This window comes from Neophocaena asiaeorientalis, unplaced genomic scaffold (genome assembly GCF_003031525.2).
Source record: "Neophocaena asiaeorientalis asiaeorientalis breed wild unplaced genomic scaffold, Neophocaena_asiaeorientalis_V1.1 scaffold521, whole genome shotgun sequence".
Lineage (NCBI taxonomy): Eukaryota > Metazoa > Chordata > Mammalia > Artiodactyla > Phocoenidae > Neophocaena > Neophocaena asiaeorientalis.
Window position 1 is genome coordinate 1,118,159 of NW_020174712.1, and position 15,149 is coordinate 1,133,307.

General features: G+C 43.0%; 1 long non-coding RNA gene and 1 pseudogene across 1 annotated transcript; both read right to left on the reverse strand.

The window, feature by feature from the left end:
* LOC112409670 (RING finger protein 11 pseudogene) lies at nucleotides 1–450 on the reverse strand (annotated as a pseudogene).
* A 6,612-nt stretch (nucleotides 451–7,062) lies between these two features.
* Nucleotides 7,063–11,550, reverse strand: LOC112409692 (uncharacterized). The gene is made up of 3 exons (XR_003005200.1): nucleotides 11,508–11,550; nucleotides 7,826–8,440; nucleotides 7,063–7,218 (listed from the first exon to the last, which is right to left on the reverse strand). It is a non-coding gene; the product is annotated as an uncharacterized LOC112409692 (long non-coding RNA).
* Nucleotides 11,551–15,149: the final 3,599 nt, after the last annotated feature.

The following is a 15,149-nucleotide window of genomic DNA, read 5'->3' on the forward strand; positions in this document are numbered from 1 at the left end:
TCAATTAATGTCCTGGGATGAAGGCTGTGTGACATCCACGGGCCTGCGACAGTAGGGGCAGGTGAAGGACCTGGTCAACCACTCATTGATGCAGTTCAGGTGATAGAAGTGAGCGCAGGGCAGAGATCTGATGGAGTCCCCACGCACAAACTCCAACCAACAAATCACACACTCCTCCTGGATCTTTTCTTCAAATCTATCTGTTCCGTACACTCCTTGAGGCAGGTGCTCTTTATGGCTGATTCTTTGAGCTAACCTCACTTGTTCCTCTTCCATCAGCTGTGCTGCTTGGTGAAGCGAGCTGGGTGTTGGAAGACGGATGGGATTTGGAACTTGTTCCGGATGTGGTTCCTGATCCCAGCGTCTCCTCCCGCCTGGGCCCACCCAGCGGGATGGAGACTCAGGAACAGAGCTGTCGTCCAAGATGCTGGATTTGAGGCAGTTCCCCATCTTTCAGGCCTGGGTGTGAGATCTGTGCACCCTTCTCATGGTCCTCTCTGCAGGAGTTTCAACACACCTCCTTGTTCCTAGGTCTAGAGAAAAAGAAAAAGTTTTATTAAACGAGATCTCTGCTTGCAGAGTTCCTTAGAGAGGCTTCATTGAGCCTCACGATAACCCTGCTGATTTTGAATCCTTTACTGAGGGAACCAGTGTTGTGAACAGGGGTTTACAGAGCTTTAGTAATGTGACAAAATTGCACGGCTTGGAAATGGGTCATCTGGCCTTACAATTTTGGTCTGTTTCCAAACTCAAATGTCTCAGCAGGATTGTCATGAGGGGTACATGCCATACCTAGGTTTCACCAGGAATCATCACCTCTCAGGGAAGGACTCAGAGGCCCCACCCTGGAATCCCAGCCTCTCCCCTTTCAGCTCATCTCACAGAATCACTCCCCGCCTAGGTTCTCCTACCACCTGGGAACCTGCCATCCACCTATCCACTTTGTATTCAGCCCCACCTTCCTCGCTATACCTGCCTGTTTAATCCACATTTACTCACTTCAGTAGAAAGACCAGGGATTCTCATGTCTGTCTGAACTTTTACTACCTCTGCTGATCAAGACACTGATCCAGGGATTATGGAATCCTGACCTACCAACTCCAGTTGCATAGTCACGTGCTACTAAAATGAAATATGTCTTAGGACATTGCCTCCCCTACCAAAACGAAGATGTAAATCAGACTCCTCTATTTGGCATTGTTAATTAATGGTTCTACCAGACATTTAGGGGTTTATCTTTTTTCTTTACATGGGCCTCTCACTGCTGTGGCCTCTCGCGTTGCGGAGCACAGGCTCCGGACGCGCAGGCTCAGCGGCCATGGCTCACGGGCCCAGCCGCTCCGCGGCATGTGGGATCTTCCCGGACCGGGGCACAAACCCGTGTCCCCTGCATCGGCAGGCGGACTCTCAACCACTGCGCCACCAGGGAAGCCCAAGGGGTTGATCTTTTACATGCCCTCAGAGAACCACACAAATACAATTAGGTATTGCTCTCATCCCTACACGGAGACCCATTAGCATTCTTCATCCACACATACACCCTCACACCATACACAGTTTCTTTCGGTCTTGGTTTAAATGTTAACTCCCCAAAGATCCCTTTTCTAAATCTCAGCCGCAGTTAGCCTTCCTCTTTCCCTCCCCTTTGTGTTAAATATAATTCTACTATTCATTTAGGCAACTTGTTTATTTATTTACTGTGCTCTCCACTGGTATAACTGCAAAAAAATATTACCTGAATTCTAAGGTTAGGTACAATTCCCTGTGACCACGACGTAGAAATGATTAATCTAGAAAATGTCCATGTCCATAACAACCGAACCAACCCTCAAGGGGCCTACCCCAAATTCTTGTAGACAGATTATGTGATCATTTTTCAATTAAAATTCATTTTTAAAATAAATGACATTTGTCGCTTCTTGTGAAAATTATCTTCATTATTTACCAGAAATCAAATGGATGGAAAATCCAATGAAGCCAGGTCTTTCCTGAGGTTGCTGTCACCACACTCCAGAGCTCAGAACTTCTTTCTCTACACAAAACACTGCTCTGATGTGAGTTCTCTTTTTATGCAGTTGATAACCTCATCAATCATATAACCTCATAAACTATAATCCCATCAACCATCTAACCTCTCTCACCATGTAACCCAAAGGACACACCCTAAATAACTTGAGTGTCTGTCAAGATAAATCCAATCAAGCATTCCCAGTAACAAAATATATCCCCCTGCTTAGGTAAATCATGTAGATACAACTTTTAAAAACTGACCAAGTCCTTTACTTCTGCACGTCTTCTAAAGGTCTCAGAAGCAAACTTCCTGCTCTTTCCCAGAGGTTTCACTGTTTTTGAGGTTTTTCATTGTTATTATTACTACAGCACAGAATCTGCAGCAAGAGGATCCATACTGTTCTCTATTTCCTTTTTTCAAACTATTTGTTCCAGCTTTATTGAGGTGTGATTGACAAACACTGTATATACTAAAAGTGTACAATGTGATGTTCTGATATACATACACATTGTGAAATGATTCCCTCAATCAAGCTAATTAACCTATCCATCACCTCACAGATTTACTGTTTTGTGTGTGTTGAGATCTACTCATTTAGCAAATTTCATGTATACAGTATTTTAAACTATAATCACTATGCTCTACATTAGACCTCCAAAAGTTATTCATCTTACAACTAAAAAAGCCCCACATTTCCTCCACCTCAAGCCCATGAAAACCATCATTTTACTCTGTGTCTTTGTAAGTTCCACTTTCTTAAATTCCACACGTAAGTGATATTACGCAGTATTTGTCTTTCTGTGTCTGGTTTATTTCACTCAGCATAACATCAGCTCTATTCATCCACATTGTTGAAATGGCAATATTTCCTTCTTTTGAAAGGCTGAATAATATTGTGAATGTATGTATACATGTACACAACATCTTAATGTATACATCTCTAAATGAATGTTAACTCATTAGAAGACTAAACCACACTGAAACTCAACAAATTCATTTTACTGGATCTATTAAATCCGGTGGTAACTGGACAAATGAAATACCTAGCTGACCTTAAATTGTGTTAAAAAAATCATCCCTTCCAAATAGAAATCTCCTTAAAATGTATTTATGTTTGACACAAATTACGTTTTGGTAAATCAGTGAGGTTGGTGAGTGGGAAATTTGCTATATTTGGTAAATTGAGTTTTGACAAATTCATTTTCTGTGAACTTGTACACAATATAACATACAGTAATTCTGATGGAAGATGTCTGCACCAATACACTTTTTAAAATAGAACCAAGATATTAAAGGACTATTTTATTTATTCTTATCAAAATCATAATCTGTAACAATCAGAAACAAATAAACATAAAGATAGCAACGTATGTGATTTATTTGTTTATGCTCTTCCCAATTCTGCTTGTAGCTCCCTAACCTGTTTTAAAGCAAGGCACCTTGCTCACGGTCATACTGTATTCCATCTAAATGTTGATTGTATTGATATTCTTCCATGGATAATGTCCTACTGTTACTCTAAAATGACCATGGACTCGGTGACTTAAAGTAACACAAAATTAGTCTCTTACAACTCTGTACCCGGAAGTCCTAAATCACTTATGCTACATCAAAACCAAGGTGTAAGTAGGCCCATGCTACATCTGGAGGTTCTATGACAGAAAGAGATCACTGGGGGGCAGCAGAACTCACTTTCATTGAGCTAATAGTTTCCGTCGAACAGGAGAAATAATGTAAGGAAACTATCAAATTTAATGTAGATATTCGTTAATTGAGGTTTAAATTAAATTAAATTAATGGTTTGCCAATGGTGTATTTTTTGTTTATTGTAAATATTGCTTATTTCAAGAATGATGTTTTAGACTACCTAGTCATGTTGATTTCTTGTGTAATCCAACTAAGTCATAGTAACAATATTAATTTTTCTTATTTAAAAAATGAAATGCACTGTTATTTATATGTAGTCATTATTCTGAAATGCTGGTTTTGAAATAAGTAAAAGCAAGATAGGGCATAAATATTCATCTGGAAAACAATCTGTCATTCGAGACAACTCTTATTTTTGTTCATTTAAATGTCTGTAATGTATATTGTGACAGTTGGTTTTTCTTTTTTGTAATAAAAGTGCCTGAGTTAAGCTTTGATTGTTGAGGCATCCACTTCAAATAGGCAACCATTTCAAAGCTGGACCTATGGTGACTTAGAATATTTTCCAGGGGCTCAGACAGGCAAGATGCCCTCCCTGAGTTTCTCCTGAGGGAAAAAAAAAAAAAAAAGGCCAGTCCAGGCATCTGGCAGTGTATTTGGAAAGTTTTTGGAAGTTCCCTGGGGGAAGTGACTGAGGAGCTAACCTGGGAGCCAGAGAGCAGCGGTGTGTGCTTGGGGAACCCTCTGTCATCTTCAGGAAATGAGACAGTTCTTCACGGATCAAGAAACTTTATTCAACGTTTTATAACAACAACAATAATGATAAGGAATTATTGTAATAATATTCAGGACACGGGCAATCTTGGGAACTCCCATGCCAACCCCAGGAAGAGATCCCTATAGGGCAGACATAGAGAGACCCTGTTTTAGAACCAACCAGCCACAGGAACCTCATGGAATTTCAGGGGTTGAGCCAATTTTCTGATGGCCTGGGTCCCTGCAAAGAAGGCAGGGCCCAGATCCACCTGCTGCTCAAAGGCCCCCTCTACTAGGCACTTTAAGTCCTCATGATGGCCTGGTTGCCTTTCTTGTTCTTTACCTAGCTTCTTCAGGTCCAGAAATTTCAGTTCACATATCTCAGCCAGTGCTCCTCAACCAGCAGGGGCGACAGTAGCAGCCTGAGCTGTTACTGAGTTTATTGAGTAATTTAGAAAATTTGATGGTAGGTCACATGACAGGTTGTCCCCTCCTTGCCATCCAGTCCAGCACCAGCTTTTCTTGGACACCGAAGGGGATGTAGAACATTCCCAGAGGTTCAGGGGGGCCTAGGATGCCTCCCTTGAGCCTCAATTGTTTTTAAAGCCAGATTTCCAGCCTCTGTGCTGACTTTTAGAATTCTGAGGAGGCTCATGTGGGCAAGGATGCCCTCTGCAGCTTTTCCAGGAAGGTAACAGCACCTCCTGTGCCTTTGAATTGTCTTAGAAAATTATGTGAAGGCTCTGGCTAGTCTAAGACAGCCTTCTGGGTCCTTAAGGCCAGCAAAACAGTTTGGGGGCCCTCAATAAGACTTGTAAAATTTTCCAGATGTCCAGGCGGGGTTTGCCTCTGGAAGGAGACTTCTAATATTTCAAAAGGCTCATCTGACAAACAGGCCTCAAGGGCTACTGCAGGGGGACTTCTCTGCCTGCACAGTGGCTGGGAGTCCGCCTGCCAATGCAGGGGACATGTGTTCAATCCCTGGTCCAGGAAGATCCCACATGCCGTGGAACAACTAAGCCCGTGCGCTGAGCCTGCGTTTTGGAGCCCGTGATCCACAACTACTGAGCCCGCGTGCCACAACTACTGAAGCCCGTGCACCTGGAGCCCCTGCTCTGCAACAAGAGAAGCCACCGCAGTGAGAGGCCCGTGTACCGTGACGAAGAGTAGCCCCCACTCAGCGCAACTAGAGAGAGCCCATGCACAGCAATGAAGACCCAATGCAACCAAAAATAATTAATTTAAAAATACTATTTAAAAAAAACTGATGAAGGTGTTTCACTTAAAAACAAAAAAAGGCTACTGCAGGAACCTGGGAGAACTGTGACTGTGTAGGTATGTAAGTATGTTGAGGGACCTTCCCTTATCTTCAGTCAACCTGACACCTAGGTGAAAAGAGAAACTCTGCTCAGTGCTGTATAACTACCACCACAAAAATAATGCATAATAAAAAACATAATAATAAAAATCATAATGAGTAACAACATTGATAATGATGATTATCCTAATTATAATAAAAGTAGTAACTATAAAAATGATAATAATTAGAAACCTAGGGAGATTGTAGACTAGAATACAGACTCTCCTACCTAAGTGACCAGATACTGTTATTGGACATCATGGAATATTTTGGAGTTTGAACCCTAGGTCTGCACAATAAAATGTGTTTTGAAAGTCATGGATGAGAACAGGAGGGAAGTAAAAACCAAAGAAGGGGAATATGGGCCAATGAGGGACCTCCTGTACCAACCCTGGGAAGAGGGATCTCCCCAGCAGAGGTGGAGGACACAGGTCTGGAGCCTACCAGTCATAGGATTCCCACCAGAGGGACTTCCCTGGTGGTCCATGGGCTAAAACTCCACACTCCCAATGCAGGGGGTCCGGGTTCGATCCCTGGTCAGGGAACTAGATCCCACATGCTGCAACTAAGTGTCTGCATGCCGCAACTAAAGATCCTGCATGCTGCAACTAAAAGATCCCGCATGTCGCAACAAGGATCCTGCGTGCCGCAACTAAGACCCAGCACAGCCAAATATATAAATAAATACATACTTTAAAGAAAAATATTCCCACCAGATATCAGGATTCAGATCAATGGGCTGACAAAACTTGACCCCAGATTTACATCCAGGATACAGTAACCCCACCAGTAACATACATTAAGCTCCCAGTGCTATCTCAGTTCTCAGTGCCTAGCTTTCTTTCTGCCATCTGATCAACCCAGGCCCCTTGAGGTCCAGACATCTGTGTTCATATATATCATTCTGGGACTCTTGGAGGATGTTACTATTGGAGCTCCCAGCTGGCAAGGTGTGACACAAGCAGGCACTAGAGGTTCCTTGTAGCCACATAGAACTTATAAAGTTCTCCAATTGATTGTTCTGGTGTGTTTCACTCTCCCTGCCTTCCATTTCAGCCCCTGGCTTTTCTGGGCACCCAAGAGGACTTAGAATATTTACAGAGGCTCTGGCAGGTGTGGCTCATCCTCTGTGCTCTTCAGTTTTCAGCAATGGTACTTTGGACCTCCTGAAGTGACATAGAAAATTCTGACAATGCTCTGTCAGGTTGAGATACCTTCTACAACATTTTCAGGAAGATAAGAATGGTTTCTGCATCCCTGAGTTGACTTACAAATCTTTGTGGTTTCTCTAGCAGGTCAAGGAATACTTCCCTGGGTCTCTTCAGATGGAAAAAGAGATTCCTGGTCCCTGAAGAGCTGTTGTAAAGTGAGCAGGGCCTCACTAAGATCAATGGAATCCTCATCTGGAACTCACCCACTCACAGGTTTGTCCCTGCTTCTGGAGCTGGAATTGAAAAATAAGGGTTTTGCTTATTGAAAAGATACTACGTGGTATGGCAAGGAGCATGGGAGACTGTGAATGTGTGTCTGTTTGAGAACCCTTGGCAATCATCTTCTGAAAATCAGACATCTTTCTTAAGTAGAGAATCACTAGTCAATGCTGTGTAGCTATAACCACACACGAAAATCCATAATAAGAAAATTAATAATAATAAATAACTATAGTGATTATTATCCTTATGACATTAATATGAGGAAGTATAATAATAATACACCTAAGGAGATAAAAGAATACAGACATCTCTAACTGAATAACAAGATAATGACATTGGGTCCATTGGGTAGTTTGAAGTCTTAGTTCTAGGTTTGTGCTAGGAAACTTGCTCTGCAAGGCAAAGATGAACATCAGGAGGGAAAAGAAAACCAACCTGAGGAGAGCATGGGAGAACTTGGGAACTTGTGAGACACTTAGGAGAAGAGAACTACCAGAGAGAGGAAAAGAGGCTTTGGTCCAGGGTTTGCCCATCCCTGGACACTGGAGTTACACCAACCCCTACAAAGACAGGAACCAGATCCATGCCCAGCAAGGAGAAGCCTCACCTACAACATACCTTATATGTCCAGCACAGTCTCAGCCCTTGCCATCTGGGTGTCCTTCTACCTTCTGTTCTGATCAGCTCCTTTGAAGTCTGACATCTTGGTTTTCATATCTCAGAGGGGCTGTTGGTAGATCCCATTTTCAATGTGCCCAGGCCAGCAGAGGGTAACACATGCCTACATGAACCTTGCAGGGCTTCCTGGAGGACTTAGAAAATTTTACGTTTGTTCCTGCTGGTGTGTTGAGAAAATTTTACGTTTGTTCCTGCTGGTGTGTTGCTGTCTTCCTGCTTTCCATTCTAGCACCACCTTTTCCGGGACATCCTTGGGGATTTAGCTTAGAGTCAGCGGCTCAGAGCAGCCTAAGACAACCTTTTTGCATCTTCATTTCCAGCAGTGGAGATAGCGGTACTCCTGCCTCATCACTGTGTCATGAATTTTGAAACAACAACAACAGAAACAGAGTGTCGTGGGTCTTAATTTCTGGCAATTAAAAGTCTAGAGAAGCACAGAAAAACTTCTCCTTTCTGGAATCCTCTGATGACCACAAGAGTCAAAGAATTTTAAGATCCAATATAGATAGCAACCTGATATTTGAATCACCTGAGGGTTAATAAATGTTCTTTGATCTGCAAATAAAGGGGTCGTGAAGGTTTTGTTAAAATAGTATTGATGCTAGGCTCATCCTCAGAACAACTGAAATAATTTCTGGAGTGATGGTATTTCTTACAATTACTTAAGGTTTCCCAATGGGAAAGCAGTGTTGAGAATTATTTAAGTAAATATTGCTTTTTAAGCTGTAATATACATGCAAATCTCTTGGAGATCAGGGGTTCAACATTAGGAAATTATGATTCAGGAAGTTTGGGAGGGACCAATGAAACTTTATTTTATTTTATAAATTTATTTATTTATTTTTGGCTGCGTTGGGTCTTCGTTGCTGCATGAGGGCTTTCTCTAGTTGTGGCGAGCGGGGGCTACTCTTTGTTGCGGTGCCGGCTTCTCATTGCAGTGGCTTCTCTTGTTGCGGAGCATGGGCTCTAGGTGCGCGGGCTTAAGTAGTTGTGGCACGCAGGCTCAGCAGTTGTGGCTGGTGGGCTCTAGAGCGCAGGCTCAGTAGTTCTGGCACATGGGCTTGGTTGCTCTGCGGCATGTGGGATCTTCCCGGACCTGGGCTCGAACCCGTGTCCCCTGCATTGGCAGGCGGATTCTTAACCACTGCGCCACCAGGGAAGCCCCCCAAATTTTATTTTTAACCTAAAAATGGAAATGCTGGGACACAACATCATTTCTAAGCACAAATAGATTTGGTTCCAGCAATATCACCCATTACCTCCCCCTCCCCCAAATTATACTATTTGTTGACCTTATCAAATTGAGAGAAGAATAGAGAAATCAGCAGTGTCTGAGCAAGACTGTGTTTGAGAAACAACATGCATCAATTCACTAAAACAAGCTTTACTGAGCATCTCCTGGGTGCTCTCAGGTTTGTTAGGCTCCAATGTGTACAAGGCACTGTGCTGGGGACCTCAATACATTATGTAATTTAATCCTCAACATCCTGGCAGTTAGTAATATTCATTGCATGCAAGGAAGGAAGAAGTGGAAATGGGGGGTCGAAGGCAAGCAAGGACATCTAGGGGAAATTTCAGAGTTGGTGGAAGAATGATACTGTGCTACAAATTCTGCTGTGTTCTGAGACCTCGTCATTGGTCCAGGGGTCTAGAGTCTAGAGTCAGTGAAAGAACCAGGTTGCTGCTGCAGGTACTAAACCTGTGAGGGGAGAGTGCTAATTGGAGGTCCTCCCCACGTGTGCAGCCTGCTGAGCAGGACCCGCAGTCAGACAGGTGCTGTGGGGAGCCTGTCTCTGGGGTAGTGCCTGGTTCTGCGGAGGCAAGTTGGTACCCTGTGCACAGCAGTGGGCGCTGCAGGGACCTTGAGTAAGGTGAGGTTACTAAAGACTCGGCTCTCAGGGCCTGTTGATCCCCACACCCCCAGCTGCCCTTAGTCCTCATTCTGACAGGAAGGCATCTTATGAGAAACAGTGGCCTAACATCTACAACAGGAAAGACTCAGAACCCGGTACATGCTTTTTGGAATTATGACACTTAAGATGACTCAAAAGCCATCTACCATTCTTTCCTTCATCTGGAAAGCTCATTCTTCCTCTATGAATAGTAGAAGGAAAGGGCTCCTGACTGAGTATGAAGGAGCCAACTTCAAATATTGACTGTGAACTTCCCTCACAAAGAACTAGACATTCTGATCCTTTCTCAGAGACCCCTGGAGAGATGTGGTGGTGGAGAACCACAGCAATATGGGGTATGTGGGTATTTCTGTGTTGCCCTGTTCATGAAGGTCTGTCTTTGGAAATGACTTGGGATTCCCTATGATGGGAGCTCTGGGACCTCTAAAGTGTGTATCTGAGGCTGGATGTGAAGGTTATCAGCCAACACTCATTGTGTTTATGTTCTTCATTCCCCACTTTCCACTCCTGGATGGCTGTGCTTTCTTCACTTCCAACATGGCATTGTTAGAATATTAAAATAAACATACAATTCATCATGAAAAAAATGAGACAAGAGTTGCTGCATAAGCATCCTGATGATCTCAGTAGAATCTCAGTAGGACAAAAGTCTTGCAAACATTTTCAACACTGGGAAACACCCTATTCACTAACTCCCCTAATGTGCTCATGTCCCCATGAAGGGGAACTGGAATCTCCCTTATTGTATCTGTCTAAACCAAACATATGAACTGCTTCATTTCACCAGGGTTCTGTACTTTAACTCACAGCAAACATCTCAAGCTGAGGGTCCCTAACATGTGAGTACCCTCAGGTCACTTGATGGTCACATGTACTAGGACCAGGGGTACCTTGAGGAGGAAAGTTCCCCCGCCACCCCAGGAATGTGGAAATAGGTTCCCTTATGTGCACTGAATTATGTTTTAGAGAGGCCATATCTTTTTCAGGCCATCCGACTGACTCTCACCAAGATGTGTTAGGTATGGCTGAATCTCTCCCTACAAAGGAGTAGTTCTTTAATGAGGGGGCTTTGCAAAGGAATACCTGGAAAAAAAATTTAATCCTAGTAACAGTAAAGAAAACCAATTAAATTATACTTCAAAGCACTGTCACTTCCTTTTACCCTTCAGCTTTCATTGGACTTCATTCCCACATAAGGAAATAGAGTCTCAGAGATGTGGTGGGGAGACACTGTCGTCACTCAGACACCCACTGCATGTAAACATGGACACAGGAGCTTTGACATGGCAGGCGGGTTGGGGGAATGGACAATTTGTAGAGGCAGAAGTATACTGCTTGACTCCTATGACAAGAGGCGTGTCTGAAGTGTCTAACCCCTGGGTCTGTGGGTCCCTGCAGTTGTCACAGGCACTGCACCCCCTTGTCCCGCCCTCAGGGAGAATGCCTCATCCTGAAACGCCTGGAGGCCAGGCAGCAGAGTTTGGGTCATTTCCTTTCCTGCTTAAAAGCACTCAAAGGTCCCTGCCAACCTTTCCGCATTTGGTCTCTTTACCGTCTCCTGCCTCATGCTGTGCCAGGTCCCCACTCAGGACGTGGACTCTCACCCTTCACCCCCCATCACCCATCCTGGCCCTCTATGCAGCCCCAGGATGCCATGCCCTCCCTGGCCCTAGGATTCTGCAGACCTCAGTCCTTGGGAGAGGACTAACCTCATCCTCCTTGTCTTCATGGAGCTGGGCCCTGTACCTCCACAGGTCTCCCCTTCGCGGTCACTGCCTCTGGGTAGCCCCTGTCGACTGAAAAAAAATGCACAAGGTGAGAGTTGTGAGCTGTGTTATTTGGGGCAAAATTAGGACAATAGCCCGGGAGACAGCACTTCAGATAGCTCTGAGAAACTGCTCCACAGAAGTAGGGGAAGGTCAGTGTTATAAAGGATTGCAGTGAAGGCGGTACGTGCAGTCAAGCACACCTTCTGGCAGCGGCTGGCTGCTCATCGCGAGAAGCGGAACAGCTATCGAAGACCTGTTCTGCCAGTTTTCCCCAGAACACAGGGTGCCTCCTTCCTCATCTCCATCCTGATCTCCTTTCAGGGGGTGTTGAAGGTCAGCAGCTGTAGAGGTCTATGACTTAGTCCTTATAGAGGCAGATGACATGTGCCGATTTTTAGTTGGCACTCCTGAGCCCTGGCTAGGAAAGGTGACTGACCCTGTCCTGTGACACCCGTGTCCTCTGTCCCAGATCCCATCTCACTGGCGGTGCCTGCCAGGGTATGTTTACATTCCTGATGTGAACTCTTCCTGCATAGGTGGCATCTTTATTCCATCCTTGTGAATGTGGAGGTGAAGGGCAGGGGAGGGGGAAGGGGAAGAGAGACAAAGGGAGAACCAGGGAGACAGTGAGTTAGGGAGGGAGAAAATGAGAGGGTAACATAGAAGATGGAGGAACAGGTTGGTCCGATGGACTTTCTAGATATGAGAAGAGTCAGACGGTGACCTGGGCAAGAAGCAGTGTGTTAAATGAAAACAGACAAAAAGGGTATCAGCAGAGAGATGGAGTAAGACAGAATAGGAAGAGAGTAAAAGAATGACAGATCTCAAATTCATTACAGTGTTTTAAAAATTCTTTCTCTTAAATTTATTGTGTCACTGTCAGGTTATGGCAATCATTTTCCACTCTTTATTGTATGCTGAAAATATTCTTTTGAGCTTACTAAATATTATTCTATTTCAATATGCACTTGGTAAGCATATCGACAAAACTTTTTTTGTATTAACAGTCAAAATCTTGTTTAACCAATTTGTCTAATAATAATTTTCATCAATTCCCTTATGTGATCTTTTAACTTAGTGGTCTGTAAACTAAAGTTTCCCACTAAAAGTCTGTAAGCGCCCTTTATCCTTTCTTTGTAAGTGTTCAAAGACTGACTGAATTGTGCCTGAACTTTGTTCCAACAACGCCCATCTGTTCAGGATGAATACACCGCATAGAGGTGTTTACATAGCTGGCTTTCCTTCTTGATTTCCAGTGATGGTAGTTTGTTCTTAATTGTATATTTTCTGATAGTTTAATGTAATGTTCTAGAAAAGAGATGTTAAATACTTGAGACAATTATGATTAAAACCACAGAAGTTACTCTTGTTTGAGAGTATGAAATATGGTCTATAATCTTTAGATGTAGGAGTGATAAAGTAAACCTTGCCCTATTCCGTTCAGGCTACATTATTCCTCTGAGGCTAGTGGTTTCTACATTCTACTGGCTTCTCCCACTGACTTGCTTGCCTGTCCAACACATGCACAGAGTTCCTGGTCAGTTGGGTAGGGGAGGACCAAGACTTTTAAAACTAAGCATAGAACATAAATACCTCTCCCATTTGGAAGGGACACGTGGCTATGTGAACTGAGCTTGGAGAATGAAAAGAATGCTATAGGGGATGAAGGAGCTAGGAATGGGTGGGACACTGGGAAGCTTAGAATTAGGATAAATGAAAATCTTTGCCCACCCTTTCCTGGAAATCCTATGGTCATCAGGTACTAGAAGTGTCTTCGATGTCTCCAACTTCAAGGGTAGGTCAGTCCCTCCCACACACCCACTGCTGCCAAGAAATATGTGGGTTTCATCAGGATAGGAGGACTTTCTGAAGGACGGGAAAACCAAACTGCAGGCTCCACATAGTTTACTGACCCTGAATTCCCAGTGTTTTAGTGGACAGCAGACGACTGTCATATCCACAAGTGAATTCCTCCTTATCTGTATGGTTGTGTCACAGGAAGGGGGTATGCTGAAAGGCATATTTTCAAACACCCAGGAGTGACTTAGATCTTGCCTTAGAAAGCTCGTTTGAAATGAGGAGTCAGGAATGCTTCTTAGGAATCATCCTCTCTGTTGGTTGTTACCTTCTCTTCCTAAAACATTTTTTTTTTTTTCTCCAGGACCTGCTAATCTCTCTCATGTATCTTACCAACACATTTGCTCACAGTCACTCATGGCCTTCCCTGAGCCCTCTTCCATCTTAGGATAGATTCCATCTTACCATGACTTGTGAACTGGCTCCATTAGGGGAATAATCATAGGAAGGACTTCACACTCAGATGTGACCTGAATGGGGAATGAGCACTATAGTTTAAATGAGATAGCACAGCAGGGGTCACATCTGGATGCACTGTAAATTCTCTATGGATAAGGTATTAAAGGAACTGCAAACTTTTTATTAATCTGCAGGAATAGCTGGAAAACAAGGTTGATAATGGAAAACTTGATCTACCTAAATTTATAACACATCCCACCCTTAACGTGAATCAGTGTGAATTTGGCCACAAAATATTGTTTAGAATAAAATGGAGAATTCAGAAGCTGGTAACAGTGAAAATTAAGACTGCATTTTAGCCACATGATGGGGTGGGTTTTATTCCCTGCTTTTTAAAAATTCAATCAACCTAAATGTCTAAAATAGCTCACACTACATCTATCCTAAGGAGACCTTGATGTTCCTTGATTTGTAAAGAATTTTTTTGTGGCTGTTTCTGAGCATAATGACTTATCTGCAGATGTCAGAGTGTTCCCTGATTCGGGCAAGTTGGAGTTTGGTTGCTGGTTCAAGTTATGGTGCATTCATATTTTGACAGATTTTGGCAAGCTACCCCCTACCTAAAGCTGCAATATCCTCACCCACAACCAGAATGTGGGCTTTTCACTCAGCTTTAAATAGGACTTGATACTACATTTTTTTTTATGTATGTGGAAAAATGAGTATTGTTTGTCTCTTTCCACATCACTGATTACTGAATAAAATTTATCAATGCATTTTATTTCATAGACATGTACATGTAAGTTAAATTTCTTACTTGGCCAATTTTTCATGTAATTTTACATACTGTTTTATATTCTGTAGTTTTTTTGTGCACACACAGACTTATACATGTACACACGTCTGCACTTTGATCCATTTTAGTTATAATTTTTATATGATAAAATATAAATCTTTCCTTCATGTTGTCTTTTATTTTGGAAGACCTCTTCTATTCCATCGTTATAAAATATTTTGTGCACTTAGTCTTGGTATTATATTGTATATTTACAAATGTTACATCCTCTTCATGAACTCAGTTTTTGAATTAGTCCATTCTGTCTGATAAAAGTGTAGCTAGCTCTGCTTTTATGATTTCCATTTATGTGGAATATGTTTTCCCATCCCTTCACTTTGAGTCCATATGTATCCCCCAGAAAAACATGGGATAAATGAATTATAAGCATCTGTGTTCTCAGTTTTGCCACCTGTGGAACACGGATATTAGTCATGTTCAAATGAGTACCAAGAACCAGCCCTTCTGTTACCCTGGCAGCAAAGAAGCTG